The sequence below is a fragment of the Anguilla rostrata genome, chromosome 8 (genome assembly GCF_018555375.3).
Source record: "Anguilla rostrata isolate EN2019 chromosome 8, ASM1855537v3, whole genome shotgun sequence".
In the NCBI taxonomy this organism is placed as follows: domain Eukaryota; kingdom Metazoa; phylum Chordata; class Actinopteri; order Anguilliformes; family Anguillidae; genus Anguilla; species Anguilla rostrata.
Genome location: NC_057940.1, coordinates 35,954,626 through 35,974,276, shown reverse-complemented (window position 1 = coordinate 35,974,276; position 19,651 = coordinate 35,954,626). Strand labels below are relative to the sequence as shown.

The 19,651-nt window shown below is 42.8% G+C and overlaps 1 protein-coding gene across 1 annotated transcript in view; it reads right to left on the bottom strand.

Annotated features, from left to right (window-relative positions):
* The window catches only part of LOC135261557 (protein capicua homolog), a 54,241-nt gene that overhangs the window by 23,150 nt on the left and 11,440 nt on the right, over positions 1 to 19,651 (bottom strand). The gene's annotated exons all lie outside the window — the stretch shown is intronic.

Sequence of the window (19,651 nt, the reverse complement as noted above, 5' to 3'; positions counted from 1 at the left end):
CAAGGCCTACACAGTAAGGCATGAGACACACGGGTATATCCACACATGTGCATGCATACACACACACACACACACACACTATCCATATGCATGCACACACACCCAATCCACACATAGGCATCCACACACAGCCAATCCAGACATGCGCACGCACACACACACACACACACACACAACCAATCCAGACACATGTATGCACACACACACACAGAATGAGTTTGGGAGGGTTGGAAATTGAGGGGGGAAATGGGTGGGAAGGAAAAATAGCAAGGAGAGCAAAAATAGACCACAAGTCGTTCTGCGCACAGAGAGAAAGGGGGTGGAGAAGGAATGGCTATGAAAAAATGTTTTTTCCCTCTGTTGCCATGATCAAAGAGAATGAACTGACTCACTCAGCTACACACAATTTATTACCTACATTCATCATTTCAAACAGGTGCTTTACATGTTGAACAAAAGAAGGAATGTATACACTCTGGGAATACTGGAAATAATCTTTACACCATATGTGGAAACACACCAAATACCAGGTACAAATGCTTTGAAATAGGCATATGTGATTACTCAGAGCAGGGGTGTAAACTGATATTCAAACCTACAAAATATAAGTGTACATTAATCTAACAAGTGTACACAATGAAAAGGGAGGCTTATCTCCATCTTCCAGTCAGAGTTTGCTTGGAGCCCTGGCTTCCAGCCAATTAGAATCGAGGAAATACCAGTCTCAGAGGAGGCTGGCAGTCTGGGAACCCCCTTAAAATCCTGGAGTGATTGGGTCCCTACACTGGCACTTAGACAGTGAGTCAGGCTCACTTCGAGGGTAATTGTGCATGCACTAATGATGAAAGATGGCTTTGGCATTATGACTAATTACCAGCCAACTGTGAATGAAGAACCAGTCCCGCAGGTCTGCTTGATCGAAATACGCCATTTTCAACAATGCAGATGAGAAGCTTCACACAGCTGTTGTAATGCACATCTCTGCCCACTGGACGGCAGTATTGGTCTTAGGAAAAAACTGGCAATTCAGGGACAGGAATGGAGAAATGCCAGATTACTCACTATTTAAAGAATGAAATACTCATTTCTGCTTGCCCACGAGATACCAGATTAAGCTCTTCAGAATAAAGACTCAATGTTGCACTGGAGAAAAATGAAAACAGATATGTTAGTGAATACAGCCAAGAGATTTCCCCTCATACCACTGATCTGTAAAAGACAGGAGACCTTGAAGTTGAAGCCAGTGGTGGCGTAGACCACATTGTTCAAAAAGGCAGCTGCGATACATAAATAAATAAATCAGCTTATGCGATATTTTCCAAAAACATAAAAAGCAAATGGGGGCTAATAAATGGTCAAGCAGTTTATATGTGGAGAGAAAATGAAGAGGAAGCCAAGAGGGAAAAAAATATATTCTTAGACATTCGACATGGAGAATTTTGTCTCTAAGTTACAGACTTTGTTATGGCGATACATATTATTTACACACCTCTTCGTGTGTTTCCACGGTTCTTAAACCCAGGCTGCATGTTAACACAGTAGGCTAACGCACTTTATTGTGCGAGAGCAGTAATTCCCCTTTTCGACTGCCAGGTTGAAACGAAATGTCTTGCCCTGGTACGGCTGTCCTTTTTTTACACCGTAAAACCAAGTGTAAAGTGAGCGTAGTGTCAACGGAAACAAAGCTCTACACCTCACAGCGGTTGATATTATGTGATTTGCTAGCGATGAGAAGACTCAACCTTTAAATCACGTTACCTTTAGTCGACTCATGATTAACCGTGTCCGTGCTCCTTTAAGACACACGTACTATGTGTGACGGCTAGGCCTATATCGACGGATAGCTAACCTAAAGTTTCATTAATCACTTAAAGTATGAATAGCTGCGCACTTGTGGATCGCACCACTCTGACGAGATTTGATGATAAATTTACCTCAATAAAAGCTACTTGAGCGTCTCGCGCTTGGTCTTGGGGTCTCGGCGTGTCTCTTGGTTTTTCTTCCAGCTGCACTCTGTTAATGAGGCTACAATGATCTGCTAACGGAATACTGATATGGATTTGCGGTTATTTATGCACCGGCTTAGCCCTTTTCTTCAGAACACATTTTCAACCACCTCTAACAGAAGTATAAAGGTACTTTGTTCATTTCTATTCATTGGAGCCCCTTAAATTAGCAATGCAGACAATTATTTGTTTATTGAGTGTAATTTGTTGTTCAATGGTGTCTAGAAATTCGACAACTAATTATGCCTATTTGAGACATGCGCCGAAGTGGCAGGTAAAACAACATATTGAAGAAACGCCTTTACACTTCATTAAACCACATACACCCGTTTCTTTGGTACCTTTAATGCAGACTCAAATAAATGAAGACAGAAATAAAATAAAGATCAGTATTCAGCTAGCTGCTCAATCAAAGCCCAGTGACCGTGAGCTCCGCTGGAAGCAAAAACAGCACACAGAGAAGGCTCAAGAAGCTGGCCCGCGCAGAGCTATCTAGGCCTGACACACTGTCTGATAAATGGACAGCGTACAACTGCGTCTTCCTTTTGTCGGTTACTTACGTGTCTGCAGTGACACGTTCGCTTGTTTTGCGCACACGGAAGTTATATGTTGTACAGTACTCTTAAAAAGTCTGGGTTCTACGGCGGAAAACCCGAGCTAGCCTGTAAGACTGGCCCACTTTTTAGGTTAACCTAGGACACAGGCACCCGTCTATCTCTAACAAAGGCCAATGCGCGCAGTTTGTAATGTTCCCATGGAAACGCCAGACATGTGGCAGTCACACATTTCTGCGGATTGGTGAGTGACAGATGCACTTACAAAACACAAAAAAGCATCTTTTTTTCCTGCTGGTCCCCACACTATCTGTTGAAAATGTAGTGAACAGGCCAAGAGATGAGCACTAATCGGTTTCGAACAGGGAGCCCAAACATGAAAGTAACTCTCGTTTTGACTAATTGGCCCTTCCCCTCAGAGCAGGACTTCTCCAGTTTGTGAGGTCAACCTGCCTTAAACAGACAAAACTTACGAAAGGTTACAACAAAAAGATTGGGCATAAAGGTTTAATTATACCGCCCAGTAAAATTGTTTTGCTTGAAGACAATCAGCATACATTTGAAGGAGGAATTCAAGGTTGCGTGAGCATTCTGCGTTCCGGCACCGAAGACGACTCGCATTTGTAACGCCGATTATTTATACGTGCTATGTAAGCCTCCGGGATGCAGAATTATGCTTCACGCTCGGATGTGGAAGAGAACGCGAGGCCACAGCAAATGCAGATAGCTTGGCAACACACAAAAGCAGGTAGCAGAGCTTCTGGTTTCTTCTAGAACATCAGTGCCTCACTAACGCATCAGATCAGGACAGATTACGAACGTCTTCTCTTCTGAAGCCACCGCACCAAAACGACACTACAGCATGCTAGCACTTAATCTAACTTTAGCATTAGTTTTATATTGGTAATACAGTAAAATTGCTGCACAGTGCAATACTGCTATTAATAGACGGAAAGGCAACCGATTTACTGGAACTGTACTTTGGTTTAAAAAGTGTGACGGCTTTTCACAGAGGGAGGTTTACAAGTATAACAGAATTATGTTACTTGATAATGACATGTATTTCACTTTTTATCCAAGGACCCATTTTAAGATTTCCCAAGATGTAATGTTGCAACTAGAAAATATGAACTTCATTGTTACTGTTCATTACATATAAAAAAAGAATTCTCCTTGTTACTAATACCTTTAGCACATGCAAAACCAATGATTGGTCATGGTATTTGTTTTGCAACAGTCATTGGTCATGTTATTAGTTTTGCCTGTTCTACAAGGTTTTGCATGTGCTAAAGGGTCCATAACACTTAAAGGCTTGAACAGAAATTTAAATCTGGTTTCAGAGAACTGCTTTTATTTTTATCATTGTGATTTTTTCACGTGATATCCTAGCAGCTAGGGCTTAGCTCAACTCTGTCATTCAAATGTCTGAAGCAACCCACTGACAAAATTGTATTTATACTGCATTACCTTCTGCTCAGTAAATCAGATGCGGCAGCTGGCCATCAGCCTGTGACTGTGGACTTATACTTTATGTGGATCAGCTGACTTGGCGGCTCAGTGAATATGATGACCTATCCAGATGATGTTAGTAACAGTGAAGAGCGTAGATAAAAACAAGTCATTTCACAAAAAAAGTACAACGCAGATACCCTCCCCTGTGATTCCAGAGTGAATGCAGTTCTCTGTGATGTGTTCACATACACCAATCGAAGCTGCATTTGGCACTGCCTTCAGGGAAGCTCAGGCAGATGTAATATTTACCTTAATACCACCAAATGTAAAGCTTTCTGCACATCCCTGTCACCTGAGAGCTAACACCCAAAGATTCCAGAAGAGATGAGAAAAAAGTTTACATACATTAGTCTGGAAAATGTTACAAAGCCATCTCACAGGCTCTGGGACTCCACCGAACCACATTGAGAGCCATTATCTCCAAATGGAGAACAGTTGAGAAAGTAGTGAATCTTCAGGAGTGGCTGATCTGCCAACATTTCTCCAAGGGTACAGCGACAACTTATCCAGGCAGTCACAAAAGATCCCAGAAATAAATGCAAGGAACTGCAGGCCTCTCTAGCCTCAGCTAAGGTCAGAGTTGATGACTCCACAATAAGAAAGAGAAAAGCAGAATTATCCCCAAGCCTTTTGGGATAATGTTCTATGGACACATGAGTCAAATGAGGAACTTTCGCGGGTGTGCTCACACACGGGTCCCATTATGTCTGGTATTAAGTAAATACAGCATTTCATTAAGAACATCATACCAACAGTCATGCAGGGTGGTAGTAGTGCAATGGTGTGGGGATTCTTTGCTGCCTCAGGACCTGGACAACTTGTCATTATTGAAGGAACAATTAATTCTGCTCTGTACTAGAAAATTCTCAAGGAGAATGTCCAGCTATCTGGCTGTGAGCTGAAGATAAAGCGTAATTAGGTTATACAGCAAGACAATCATCCAAAACACAAAAGTCCACATCTGAATGCCTGTTTTGAAGTGGCCTAGTCAAAATCCTGACTTGAACCCAATAGAGGTGCTGTGGCAGGACCAGAAAGGAGGAGTTCATGCTTTAAAACCTACCAACCTGTCTAAATTAAAGCAGTTCTGCAAAGAAGAGTGGGCTAAAATTCCTCCACAGTGACGTGAAAGACCGATATCAAACTATAGCAAGCGTCTGGTTGCAGTTATTGCTGCTAAAGATGGTGTAACCAGTTATTAAGTTTACTCTTTCACATGGGTGATAGGAGTGTTTCATCACTTTTTTTCATTACATAAATGAAATAATAATTTTAAAAAAATGTTTTGTGTTTTGAGGTTCCCTTTGTCTAATATTACATTTTTTTCAAAAGATCTGAAATCATTCAGTGTGACAAATATGCGATAACACAGGACATCAGGAAGGGGGGAAAAAAATCTTTTTTTAACGGCGCTGTAACTCCCGTTTGACGGCTGGCCGGCGTCGGTGACGTGCCTCAGCTTTACGCAACGCTAATCTGGCCGTACCGAAGGCCCGCGCGGGTGTCAGACCCCCCGGGAAGAGAGCAGCTCGGGGAGGACAAAGGGACCGGCCGGTCGTTAGCGCCGCTCGGCCCGTGCCGCGGAGAAGGGTCGCAGCGCTGGCGGACGGGGGCGGGGGAGGGCACGCGCTCCGGCCGCGAGCGCGGGATACGGGGGCGCAGCGCCCACCCGCCAGCCCGGACACGAGGTCTCAGTTCATCCCTGTTCACGGCCAGAGGCAGCGGCTCGCAAGCGCTCCGGGTGTCAAAGGCGAGAGACCAAACGACTTTCCCCTAATAGCGATTTGCATCTGCAAGTTGCCCGACTAAATACATTTAGCGCTTGCTTCTGCTTGCTATGTCTGTATGTGAGCATGTGTGTATTGTGTGTGTGTGTGTGTGTAATGTTTATGGTGTATGCATATATCTGTAAGCTATAATGAGTGTATGTGAGCATCTGTATATAAGGTGTGTGTGTGTGTGAGAGAGAGAGGGGGAGATTATGTGCAGTCATTCTGTATGTTATACCGAAAGGAAGAAAGAGCAGGAGATGACAGGCAGGGTAGCGCTTTGCCCAGTGCTAATGGCTAGAAAGGTGATGAAGAAATGAAGGGAGAGAAAAGGAGAGAAGACTTCTTCACTCCCCCTCCCTCTCTCTCTCTCTCACTGTTTATACTGATAAACCTGCTTTCCTCCTTCCATTTTGAATACTAATTATCTCTTCTTGTCTGTTAAAAAACAATCCAAGAGTTCCAACACTATCTCAAAATCTTTGCTCTTCAAATATGCTTTACAGAACATATTAAACAATATGAATAACATTGTGTAACATCACTGCCTTATTCGACCACTACAAATAGTGTGACTCTGGTCTTTATTATTACACTTACATTTCTCTCTCACACTCACTCACCCAGTCAAGGCCATCATAATGACTCTGGCACAAGGCCATTATAATGAATCTGGCCATTCATACCTGATAACAAGCCTCTCTCTCTCTCTCTCCCTTTCTCTCTCTCTCTCTACATGTCTGGGCAGGTCTGAGTCAGACAGTTTGTCAATGTTCCTTTTCAGTTTTACTGAATTGCAGTTTTAACCCTCCCACTACCTTGCACTCGGATACACACAGATCTATATAATCGCAGGAGGTCGCGACATTCAGAAACTCCCACCAAACAGCTATTATTACACACATACAGACAGGCGCTCGTTCGCCCTCTCGCTCTCTTTCTCTCGCCTATCTTTAAGGGGATTTCAGAAGGTCAATGTTCCATTTTTCAAGCATGTCTGTGCATATCCACTGCAACACGCACACACACACACACACACTAGGTTCTTTACAGACCCACTTGCACTCAAAGACACTGAAGCACTCATTCGGCATGTACCTAATTTGAATATGCAAATTTAAAGACTGCCACTTTTTTTAACACTTTGCATCACCCACCATAGAAGTGAACTTCAAAAGCAGTTAAGAGATGTTTTGAGTAAGCAGGGCAGGGATTGGCTCCTGGCTGCTGTGCGTCAGGCCTTGAAAAATTCCTGTGCTGGTGCTGTGAAGAGTGGGAACGCCCGTGTGAGTCAGGAGTGAGAGGATGTGTGTAGGTAAACGGGAGGGAAGGGTGGCCTTCCCTCCGTCAGAGCCACCAGATGTGCTGCAAGCATTAAGCCAGGCCAACGGTGAACTATCAATCCAACATACAGTCTCTCAAAAGCTACCTGGTAGAAAGGCATTCGGTTTTGTAACATAAACAACAGCTTAGATAGATCCTAAATTAATCCAAGGTCTTGTTTTATGTTATATTAGGGGTGTCGGCACCAATTGTGGGTCAATACTAAATAATTTGGAGTGAGAATCTAGCGCTCTATTAAGAGAAATACGGCTGAAGAGAAACTAGCCCTCCACATTCAGAGACACGCATGTTCAATGTAAAAATCGGGCATGTCTATACTGCTACAGGAGTGCCCTGAAAATGGCTTTTCTCACTCTAAGCAGGGTCCTGCATAAAATGTCCAAGGTGGCCAGCCTAAGTGTTTTTTTTTTTTTCAAGCCACATAAGCCGCCTATGAAATCATGCAAAAAATAAAATAAAATAAATATCTTAAACAATTAGAAATGCTCCCTGCAGTTACTGGATGCACAAACACAGAGGAAGAGGTTGAGGGTAATATTATGGTGTCATTTTTTTTCAGTTTCCTATGAATGATGCAATTCAGAAGAAATGGGTGGCATTTTTGAAAAGCCAGCCATGGCCACACTGGCAAGATCAAACACCCGCTTCTGCAGTGACCATTTCACAAAGCCAGACAGCTCTCAAATTTATAACCAGAGACTTCTTGGTTTGGCCAGATTCCTGAAACTTGCTGCTGGGGCTTATCACGGTTGAGGCTCCCCATTCTGCCTTATACATAAATAGTCATATTTGACCGATTTTACTCATGAAAGCCATTCTCTACAGGTAGATGTAGCCACGCTAGCCACGTGTGTCCGTTTACTTGCGGGTGGTACGTTTAGGGAAGAGTTTAGGGTCAAAATGGGGTGGCAGGCCATCCCAACCACACCCATATAATCCTGAGGTTTTTTTCTATACAGATTTTATGTCCGATGTGAAATGTGTGTTATTATAGTTATTAGCATTACTTTGAATAGATAAGTGGTGGATCTGTAGTGAATCCATTCCTCAGTGATAATTTATGATTATTAAACTATTTTCAGCTCCTTTACAGTCACTTTAAATAAAACCAAGGTAGCATTTTTGAGGATTCATTAGGTTAAAAATGTTATATTGTACCCCAAGTTTGAGTGACATACTGCACCAGTAGAATGACCCTTACAAATGTGTTAATCATTCAGTATAGGCTTTATTTACCTCTGAATTCTGGCCCTCACACTCACTAAATATTTAAATTCCAATTTTAAATTTTGCCACGCGTTTCATTTTCTCATAGCCTACATCTCAATGCATTGTGGTGGTCATTTGAAGACTTCACTGAATTTTACACTCCAAATGTAGCTAAATATGGGGAGTCGACTTGACAGTGGCAGGACCGGACCGACTGGAGTTGCTGTCACACACAGTCACCAATCTAAGCCCTATTTTGAGCCGGGACGCCCCTGTCTAGGGTGTTCGGTGGGTACAGAGGAGTAAGAAATATAATGTGAACAGGCTCATCTGTCTCAGCAACTTGGGCCAGTCTTGAAAGATCATCCATTCAAAATGAGGACACTGAAAACGGCCTGGCGTGTTTTTGGGGCAGCCGGTTCTTAAAAACGGTTTGCTTTTTTCCAGTTTTTTAATGAATTTGGTCTTGTTCAAAGAAAGCTTCGAACTTTTTTAATAGATCATTAAATATGACAGACAGCTTCACTGATACATAGTCTGATTGGAACAAGCTTAGCACAAATCAATTCCTGTTTTTATACTCAACCCATTAGGGAAAGTTTGAACCTTAAAATTCAATTTATACAAAATGGAGAAATTAAAGTCAGTATTCAGCTTTTCTTCCAGATGCTCTGATGTTATTTGCATCTCTAAACATTTTTAATAACCTGATTTTTGTTTCCAAACATTCACAAATTATTAGGGGAAAACATGTGCAATATGTTAAAGTGCGTTAGGCCCTATATGTTTGTATTTCTAGCCAGAGCATTTTTAATGTCACAACTATATTGCTAAACTGTTAAACGCAAATGTGCTCATGAAAATTAACAGCTCAACGGTCAGCTCACCTGTCATGAATTAGGCTACAGGTTATTAGCTTGACTGCAGCTTGGTTACACTCTCCTGTTCGCATCGATTTCTTTTATAAGAGCAGGCCTGTCATGCTAATTGTTTTCCATTCCCAGGTATTTCCACATGGTGGTTGCATTTTTTTTTTACGAAGTGCCACAAAAAAGTGTCTTTGAAAGGAATATGCAACAAGCACCTTTTCAGCGGTGTTTCAAAAATGACACAAGAAAAGCTTTCTTATAACCAAGCTCCCCAAAGGACTCTTAAAATACCTCTCGGCCTATAACGAGTTCTGCAAGGTGGACTACCGCACTTTCAGGAGCTACTGATTACACTCCGTTGCGAACTGCAAGAGCCAAGTGATTGCAGATGAATTTAAATTGGCTGCGTCAACGGTTTCCGGGATTTACTTTCAAACCGTGTAGAATGCTTGAAACCAGACTCTGGCAGTGCCAGTCGGGGCCAGGGGTCATGTGGGCCGATGATGCAAATGAACTGCAGCGCCACCCGCTCGCATCAGCAGCCTCAGCCGCACAGTCACCCGTCGGCCTACCGCACGCTTCGCAGAGCGAAAACCTGCGATCGCCTTCACGCTCCAAAACTGCCAGAGGACATCGCCTCCGAGCTGCAACTGGGTTTCGCAAACTCGGCTAATGGCTAAAAAATATCAAATTTATACATGTATCATTAATTTGTCCAGATGAGAAAAAAAATCTTTTCAAGGAAGTCCTAGCCAAGAGGTCGCAGCACACAGCATAAAATACAACCCAGCATAGTAAAGTAGAAACCACAATCATAAAACACAAAGAGTCTTAATGAGCTTACGGGTGGTCACCTCCTGTACAAATCCTTATCTGTCATAGCAACGGCACGCGTCAGCATATAGCCTACGTCTGTAACAAACTCTTTTAAAAAAAACATAGGAATGAAGTGCAGTCGCTGTGTCCCTTTCAGGAGCGCCAAATGCACAGAGCACAAGCACTCAAATCCATCTTCCCAAAATTCAGTGGTAAGGGCAAGGAACAGCAATATATAGCAATAAAGAATAAATAATAACAGGTATAAATCACGAACGCGGCGCGCACACTTGTGTAACACCCTCTGGCCGCCGGTGCGCTGAGGAGGCCTTACATCAGTTCAGAGGAAATGAACAGCCACCGCTGACGTCTTCTTTAATTCACTGCAATGCCATTACTTCATTACCTCAAAGCACGATACCTCCTCGCACAAACGCTACGGTGCTATCAAATATCCAGGCCTGATGTCCTGAATACCCTGAGAAGCTATGGCCTTCATTTCGCATGATTCAGGCTGCAGAGCACGTGAATTCGCGAAAAGCTCTGGCGTAGGGACTTCCCTTCAGCCGACTGACCTGTTAAGTATTAATCTGTATGACGGTCACATGTTGAGGGAGAAACGGTCTGTAACTGGCCACTTTAAATGTGGAGTCCACCTGGCATGTGGAAGATCAGCTCTAATAAAGAACACACAACTGGTGATACTGCTCAGAAATACCAGTGCTCAGCGATCGAATCGACCCTCATAATCACTTTTTGTTGCCTGTGGTTGGAGGTGAAACTACAAACTCAGTGGTTTATTGCTTCCTGTATACTAATGCGCTTTTAAACACTTCTGCAATGCTCACACACACACACACACACACGAGGTTGCATTTATGTTATGAAGTATTGTTTTTTGAGGGAGTTATTCCTTTTTTGGAACCCACTTCCCTGCATACTGTATAATTTGAACAACAATATAGGCCTTGTATAATAAACAATATTTGTGAAAAAGATGATCAAAATGAATATCCCAAATATTTCTGTTTAATTTATTTGTTAAGTTTTTTATTTTATTTTTACAGATTGCAAAAAATTTTCTTTTTGTTGTAACATTTTTTTTAAAAAGCAGGTCAGACACAATGTTTAACCTTACTTTTAACAGGGACAACATAATTAACAATTAATTACCGAAAATAAAATACAGGCCTATTATACCTTTCTAAACACTGAATATCATATTATACACATCTAGTACATACATATGGGTGACAAATTAAAGGAAAAACCAGAGTAAATGAGTGGAGAAACATAATGAATGCAAAGGCTTACATACAGGTGTACTGCATGACACAATTAACCAAATAACACCCTATCATGTTCTGTGACATGTATAAAAATGCTGAGCAGGTCCAGCTGACCTTGATTTTGGATCAAGATGGCAAGAGAAAAAGACCTAAGTGACTTTGAAAGAGTGTTCATTACTGGGGCACGGGTGGAAGGAGCTTCAGTCACAAAGACTGCTCAACTGGCTAGTGTTTCAATAGGAATAGTGACTAAAGTGACATCGGTATTTATATCTATGGGAAAGACACCAGTAAATAGGGTCGGAAATTGTGGTTGAAAGCGCAGATATGATGACTGTGATGCTCATGCATTAGTGTGATATGTAAGGAAAAAACAGAAGAGCAATTCTTCCTCAGATAACTGAGAATGTCAATGCAGGCCGTGATCAGACAGTGTCAGCCAGAACAGTCCGTCAACAACTACATAGAAGGGATATTATAGTAGGGTTGCAGTGCATAAACCGCTCATTACAAAGACGAATGCACAATTGCAAGTTCAGTGGTGCAAAAGCCATAGGCACTGGTCTACAGAGATGTGGAAATAGTGATATAGTCAGATGAGTCATCGTTCACCATATTCTCGATAAGTGGGCGAGTGCGTGTGTAGCGTGCACCAAGAGAACGGTACAGGCCTGAATGCTTGACCCCTACAGTGAGGTAGTCCGGTGGCTCTGTTATGCTGTGGGGGCATTTTCCTGGCATGGCTTGTGTCCACTTTTCCCCATTGAGGGAAGGGTCACTGCAAGTCAATACAAAGTTCTTCTGAGTGATCACCTTTACCCTATGATGAAACATTTCCATCCTGATGGACGTGGTCTTCTCCAGGATGACAATGCCCCCATCCACAGGGCATGAGGGGTCACTGAATGGTTTGATGAGTATGAAAATAATGAATCATGTGAATCATATGCTATGGCCTTCACAGTCACCAGATCTCAACCCAGTTGAACACCTATGGGAGACTTTGGACCGATGTTAGACAGCGCTCTCCACCACCATCATGAAAACATCAAATGAGGGAATATCCTTTGGAAGAATAGTGTTCCATCTCTCCAGTAGAGTTCCAGAAATTTGCAGAATCTATGCCAAGGTGCACTGAAGCTGTTCTGGCGGCTCGTGGTGGCCCAACACCTTACCCAGACATTTTAAGTTGGTTTTTCCTTGAATACGTCACCCGTCTGTATGTATTCTGCACATACACATATCTGGCTGACAGTTGGAAACATGAGGTTTAGCCACTTGTTTCATTTCACGCTGGTTTGATTGCTTGCAGCTCCTGGCAGTCAGGGCAGTCTGCCCTTTGGGTGCTGCCTGATCGCCCACACAAAAGAGGAGGCAATCAATGGGCCATTCAGGCAGGCACAGGCCACCACGCCGCGCCATTTCCATCCACCTCCAGCTGTAAAAACAGCCGGCGTCCTCCGTAATCCACCCTCCATATTTCATTCATCAGTACTGTGTGAGCCTTAGCAGTCTTGCTGGCAGATCTGGGAGGAGAAATAGGCCACCAGTCCAGGTGGGACCGTAACCTTAATGAACTGCAGCGTTTCCTGCCAGAGTTTTTGGGTGAGACGGCACCACCTACACATGCATACCTGCCCCATGACAAAGGCACAGAAGCTGCGCTCTGTGACAAACAGCTGCATCTGTACTCGTAGGTAATATGAAAGCAATCAGCCTGAACTCAAATCGTGTGTTGCTCGGACAGAAGGCAGGGTCTAGGCCACATCATTCCTACACTTTATTCCGCATTTTATATCTCCAAGGAGACTATTAAGACAAGGTAATCGACCTCCGGACAGCCACTCCCATGACACTGACAATATCCAAATGTACCCCTGCCTTCGTACATATGTGAATATGCACTACAGAAGGTGTTCAGTACAAAGAAAAGGGGTACAGATGGATAAAGAAAAGAGCTTGCTGGATGTATTAAGCTTAAAATCCTGCTGGTTGTCATGCTAGAAGTTTTTTTTTTTTTTGTAGATTTGTTTTTGGTCCCTCAATGCATGGATGCAGCCCGTTTGCCTTGGACTACAGTGACAGTAGGGCTTCCTCCCCTGCTTTGCTCCTGCAGTAAGGAATGTCCCCATCAATGACATCATCAGGAATGCACTTCCTGCCTGCCTCTGATGCGGAGTCAATATGTCCACATTCCTGACAGACCACATTGGGAGCTGATGGAAGGTTTAGTGCAGCTGGTGCTGGGGCTGAGGAAATGGCAGCCTCTCCACTTTACAGGGTAATCCACGGCAGCAGGAACATGTGCACAACCTTGTTTTGCCTTTGTATCCAATGTGTGGTAATTGGCTAATTTCAAGATGAGATGTTCTCATTGGCAGATGCAGCTACTGGACTCAAGTGGTACTGGACCATTTGTGATGATGCAATTGGCAGGAAAAAATGCAAAATAACCCAAGTTTGGGGTCATGTTTGGGGTCCGTTTACATGAGGTTAAAAGGTACAGAAGTTAATGCTTTTAAGGGCTGAGAGTGCATGGCTCTCTCTCTCTCTATTTAATAAGAAGATATGCCCAAGAACAGGATATCCATCCATACACTTTCAATATTAACAGTGCCAAGCTATTTAACTGGCTTGTCCGTAGACTCTCTGCAATAAAACCTAAAGTATTTTTCCCCCACTTCTGCCAACTAACTACTAGTACCTACTACCTAGTGCATACTGCTTAGCACCTACTAACTAGTACATTCTACCTCATAGACCTCATACATACCGACTAGTACCTACTATTTAGTACACACCACATAGAGCATACTACTTAGTACTTATTATTATTTTGTTTAGAAAATTGTGTTCACAACGGAAGTTTACAGAGTAAGTGTTGGAATGTGTTCTTCGTGCCAAAGCAACACACCCAGCATCACTGCAATACCAATACTACCTGTGAAACACCTGGTCCATCCTCTCTGCCAGTATGTACTGTATCAGAGGTTTCTGATGTGCAGATCGCCCGGCTACCTGGCAGTACCACCAGGCTGTGGAATGGCCTTAGCTTTAATGCTAAGTCTGAAATGCACTGGAAATGAACTGCCTGTCACATAAAATGGGCCGAGATATATATGCATAATTAACTCATCAATATATATTATAATGCACATAGACATACAGCCATTTTTTTCATTTGATTGGAAATAAATTATTTAATGGTGCTTTGGACCTGGATCTTGATCTGTCATTAACAAATAAATACAACAGTATGTGACTGCACTCATTATGCATTCAATTGTACTTATAAAAGATTCAGAGGGCAGATAGTTGGCCCAGATGAATAGAACCTGAATATGCCTTTCTCTGCTTCTGTACCAGCACATTTTAATCCGTGCCTGTACGACGCTGGGGATATATACAGAGCTAAAGCTGTGAATCCAAAGTTAATTCGCCTCTGAAATGCGATCGATCCGAAGCGTTTATCATTATGTAGGAGTGGTTTCACATGGGCCAATAACATCCAAATTCAAATGTGAGGATACTGACATAAATGCGACCAAGTGTTTTTTAGCAACTGTATTCTGATCCAGAAGCTACCTGCTTATCCTCACGTTCCCCTCCAATATCGATGCACTGCTGTTACCAATCTGGAAAAACAGATTTGAGGTTTCAAAAAAGTATGCTCATTATGGATCCAGATATTTGAACTGGGTAAGGTTACAATATCTAGCAGTACTGGTCTGACCCAGGCATGGAGCAGGGAATGAAGTTTGGTTGTGGTACATGGAAATGTAGCACAACACTGCAACTAGGCTACATCAGATTGGAAGCATTTACCCAAAGTGAAACTAAATTTTCTCACTCCTTGTTCTGGCTGAAATGGTATTAAAATGGCATGATATGTGTCCCAGAGGTAGAAATGTGAGGTTTGAGCATAAATGGTGTGCTTTTACTGAATAACAAAAGAGGTAACTACTGCACTGCCAAAATGTCAATAGTTTTTCATTGTTTTTTCAACATGACCTTTGACCTCACAGGCACAACCACGTTTCGGCTTCCATAATACGAATCACACTTCAGGAAAACCTCCTTTTGGTCGACTCTGCAGCATCAGAGCGGCCTTCGCTTCAGCGTAAACCTGGCAGCCAAGCTGGCGCGTGGCCACCGTTTTGGAGCCACCTTCCATGCTAACCGATGAGGGCTACTGACACGACCGAGCCCACAGTCGGGCAGCGTGGCAGACAGAGGGCATGTTGGGGTTTGTAGTCAAACACAATAAAATAAGCTTCAGGTAAATGGTCAAAGAGAAATGTTATGTCTCATGAGGTTGAACATGCATATTACCAGATTATTCTCAAAACATTAAATATAATTTGCATTGGAACTATTTTTATGGCAACCTAACAGCTATGCTCAAGGAGAGAAGTAAGGGCATGATATAAAAACAGATCCTCCAGGTCCGCCTTAAAAAAGAGATTTCGATCTCAATAGGAATTTCCTGGTTAAATAATATTAAATAAATAAAAATATATATACTTATGTTTAAAACTGTGAATAAACACTATGAAATAAATCTGTAATACGTACATTTCAAACTTACATTTTTTTGTAAATTATCAGGTAAAATATAACTGTACAACCTGTGAACACACAATGTTGCTGTAAAAGCTGCTTTGGAGTTATATGAAGTCCAGCTATTGTTTCTGCTCTGCACCAAGCAAAAACATACACAAACTCAGAAATATTTTTTTAAACTCCAGCAAGTGAATTATCAATTTAAGGACTAGGGAGCATTCATTTGGCAAACATGTAACAGCCTTTTACCATTTTATATGTCGCTCCCATGGAAAGCTACTAAAAAGAGCTAACATAGCAATTCTGAAGTTGCAACATCAAAATCAAAACCGTTACTGGATGTAGGTGTATGTTGGGAGAATATTACTCAAAATGAGAAAAAAACAACTCACTGCAATGCAAGTGTTTCTCTGTAAAACCACTTTACAATTTCAGCAGAGAAATCTAATGGTCTCGTTATGCTGGCCTACAGAGAGCTATTCATAGTGCTCACGTGACGTCACTGAGACATGGGAACACCCACCTGGCAAAACGGAGCATAACTACTATTGCTGGCACACCGTATCACCGTTATCACACCATATCTCCTCACAAAACGCCAGACATTTGTTGTGCGCTAACAGAATGCACTAACAGGATGCACAGAAGAGGAGACCAGCCTGGGGTATGTTTCTACAGAATCCCATCTGAGAAGGAAAACCCAGAGAGGAGGAGAGCACGGTTAGGCTAAGTGCTATTAACCGTGCTATTAAACATAAACACACCGATGACTGCATAGCTTCAAGCACGTACTTTAGTGACATTCATATCCTAACTGGTCTATATAGCCTACCGCAAATAAGTAACGTTAGTTCAAAGTCATGATACACCTGTTTCACCTCTACCATCACAGGAAGTTAGGTGGATTAAAATTTTACAGGCTAGTGGAGTAGCTCGTTAGGGCGCCCAGTGTTGACATCCGTGCTAGAACACTGTTTTGCCCCCTTAGCAGTCACGTGACTGAAAACTATAAATAGCCTACGTATAATCTTTCGAAACGGTATCACTGGAAAAATTTCTAATTACATTTCATAGCATAAACCTGTTTATGTTGGCTTAGTTATTATTTTATCATGGCTGCACTGTGCTAAAAATGGGACAGTTCCTGTTTTCTTTAGCCAAAATGAAGTACGCAGACATAGGCTATCGTGTGCATGTTACTTTAACAGCAGACCTGAAAATGGTCGACCTGGACTGGAATGTTTATGTTCTATGGGCAGGGGGCTGAATATCCAGGAAAAAAAATGTATTGACAGGCATGAGCTAGGGTGTTTCATAATCCTGACATGCACAACTCTACTCAGAACCTATAACAGGATAAACTTCCTTTTAGGCCTTAAAAACGAATGGCTTGAACAATAAGAACAGACTGTATTTATTTACTTACGTATTTTTCTTATTTTAAAATTAGGCTACTTTCCATACTCTGCTTAAGTAAATAAAGACATGTCTTCAGCACTGCCAAGCAAAGGCTTGAAGCTTCTCATGAATAAAAGACATTTAATTTTAAAAAAAGTTTTCTCCCCTTTCTTCCCCCTTTGGAACTCGCAATTCAGCTTGGTCGTGGATTCAGGACAGTGGGTGTGTTCTCCTCCAAAGCAATTCAGCCCCCGCTTCTCACTGCACTTACTACCACTTCTTACTACACAAACACCAGGTCGAAGAGTGAAGTGGGGGGCCGGTCCATCAGCCGGGGTTCGACACCAGACTGCAGGGCCCACCCGTGCACTATAACAACGCCTTAACGGGAAGAACCACCCAGCAGCCCCATCATGAAAGATAGTCTTTCAGTAACTAGCTATCCCACCTGAGAGCCAGGAGGGAGTCCACCCTCCTAATGTAGTTTTTCACTTCATTCAGACGGGTGATAGCAGAGAGGATTACAGAGAGACGGGATCACAGAACAGAAAGTGTCCAGGGAATCTGACCCATCCGTGTGGGTGGATTCACAAACGGGAGCCCACTGCTCTGCAGACTGCACCACACGGCATCGCCCTGGAAACTCCATTCTTACACAGTAAAAAACAGCCCCCTAAAACATCCGGTCCTGACAAAACTCACGCGCTTCAAATTCCAGAAAACTCCCCACACCTTCAGACTAGAACGAGTGTGGACCAAAAAAACCGTAAGCACGCCTCAAAGAGGTCTGAATGAAAACGGAGCAGAGAGACATGTTTATACGCGGGGAACAATTGAGGATCTTAGGGATTTAAAAAGGGTGTTTGTCGTCATCAGAAAACAATTTCAGGAAAGGCCTCTTCGTAAGCCGCGAGATAAAACGGGGGGGGGGGAGCCATTCGCCAGACCGCACGCGTGTAACAACGCCTGGGACCGTGTTTTATAGTCAGATAAAATGTGCAGGACGCGAGCCGTGCGAAGGTGTGGCTCACGCTGAAAAGAACATCATCCCCTCTGTGAAATATGGAATTACAGCTGTCTTTCCCTGGATTAGTTCAGATCCTCCGGTCCCCCCTGCTCTCTTTCCAACTGATGCAAAGCTGGACTGTGGAAGTACGCTAGGCCAATTTCGACTAAAAATCCCAGCTTCCTCCTCTCGAAAGCTCAGGGCATCCAGAGTGACATTGATCCATGGCACGCAACTTAGTCTACAACCAAACAGTCAAGCGGAGACCAAACTGATAAAGCGGACTGACTTGTTTCTTAGACTAAAACTGGTAACTTTGTTCTTTTGGTTGCTTTTTTAATTTAGCATGGTAAACTGATCTCTTCAGATTAAACTCAAGAAATTGGTACATAATCCAAAAAATAAACGAATGAAACTCGACTAACATTACCCAGAGAACTCCTAGAAACCTTCTGAAAAGTTCTGGAACCCCAGGGCACATCCATAAACTATATTACATCTGACACCTAGCCTATCTATATTGACATCTGTTCAAAACATATGCTCACTTTCAGCAACCACAATTAGAAACTGCAGTTGTTCAATATCTTATCAGTCGCCCCAGATCATCTTTGCCTATGACCATCCATTCCTAAACTCAAAGTCAGCGAATTTTTGCATAGGCCTACTTTAATATTTGTGAATCAATATGGCAGCTACAGCAGAGCAGAGATTATGCACCAAGTGCAGACCAAAGAACTCACAGTTAATTTATGCTTTCTGAGTGTAGCCAAATGTCAATCAATAAGTACACCACCTCCCACTAATTCTGAGCAAATGAACGATGTTAATTATTCAACTCATTTTACGTTAATGACATGCAAAACGCCTCGTTCGGTTTTGAAATTCCTAAATCCATTTACCATACGTCTGTTCCATAATTGCAAAAAGCAAACGCTGTTGATATGCGCAATGTAATTTCGCCCATTTTAATTTTCCCCCCTCTCAAAACATAGTGATTGAGCGTCGCTGAAATCATAATTTCTCTAGTCTATGCGAGGCGAGGACAAGGCGGCTGCGTCTGCTGAACCCCAGAAGGGTAAGCACACTCACTGACGGACACTCGAGCGACTGAAGTGCGCAGACACGCTCTTTGATTAGCTCAACCTTCAGCGCCGGAGCCCGGACTCTTCCACAGGCCGGCCAATCAAACCGGAACAAAGTCTGCTCTCGTCCCCGTTGCTTTATCTGGCTTCCATCTTGGGCCGGACCAAAGCATCCACATGCTGCCTACCCTCTTCCGTTCCGCAGCCTCCCTCATCACTCCACACTACTGA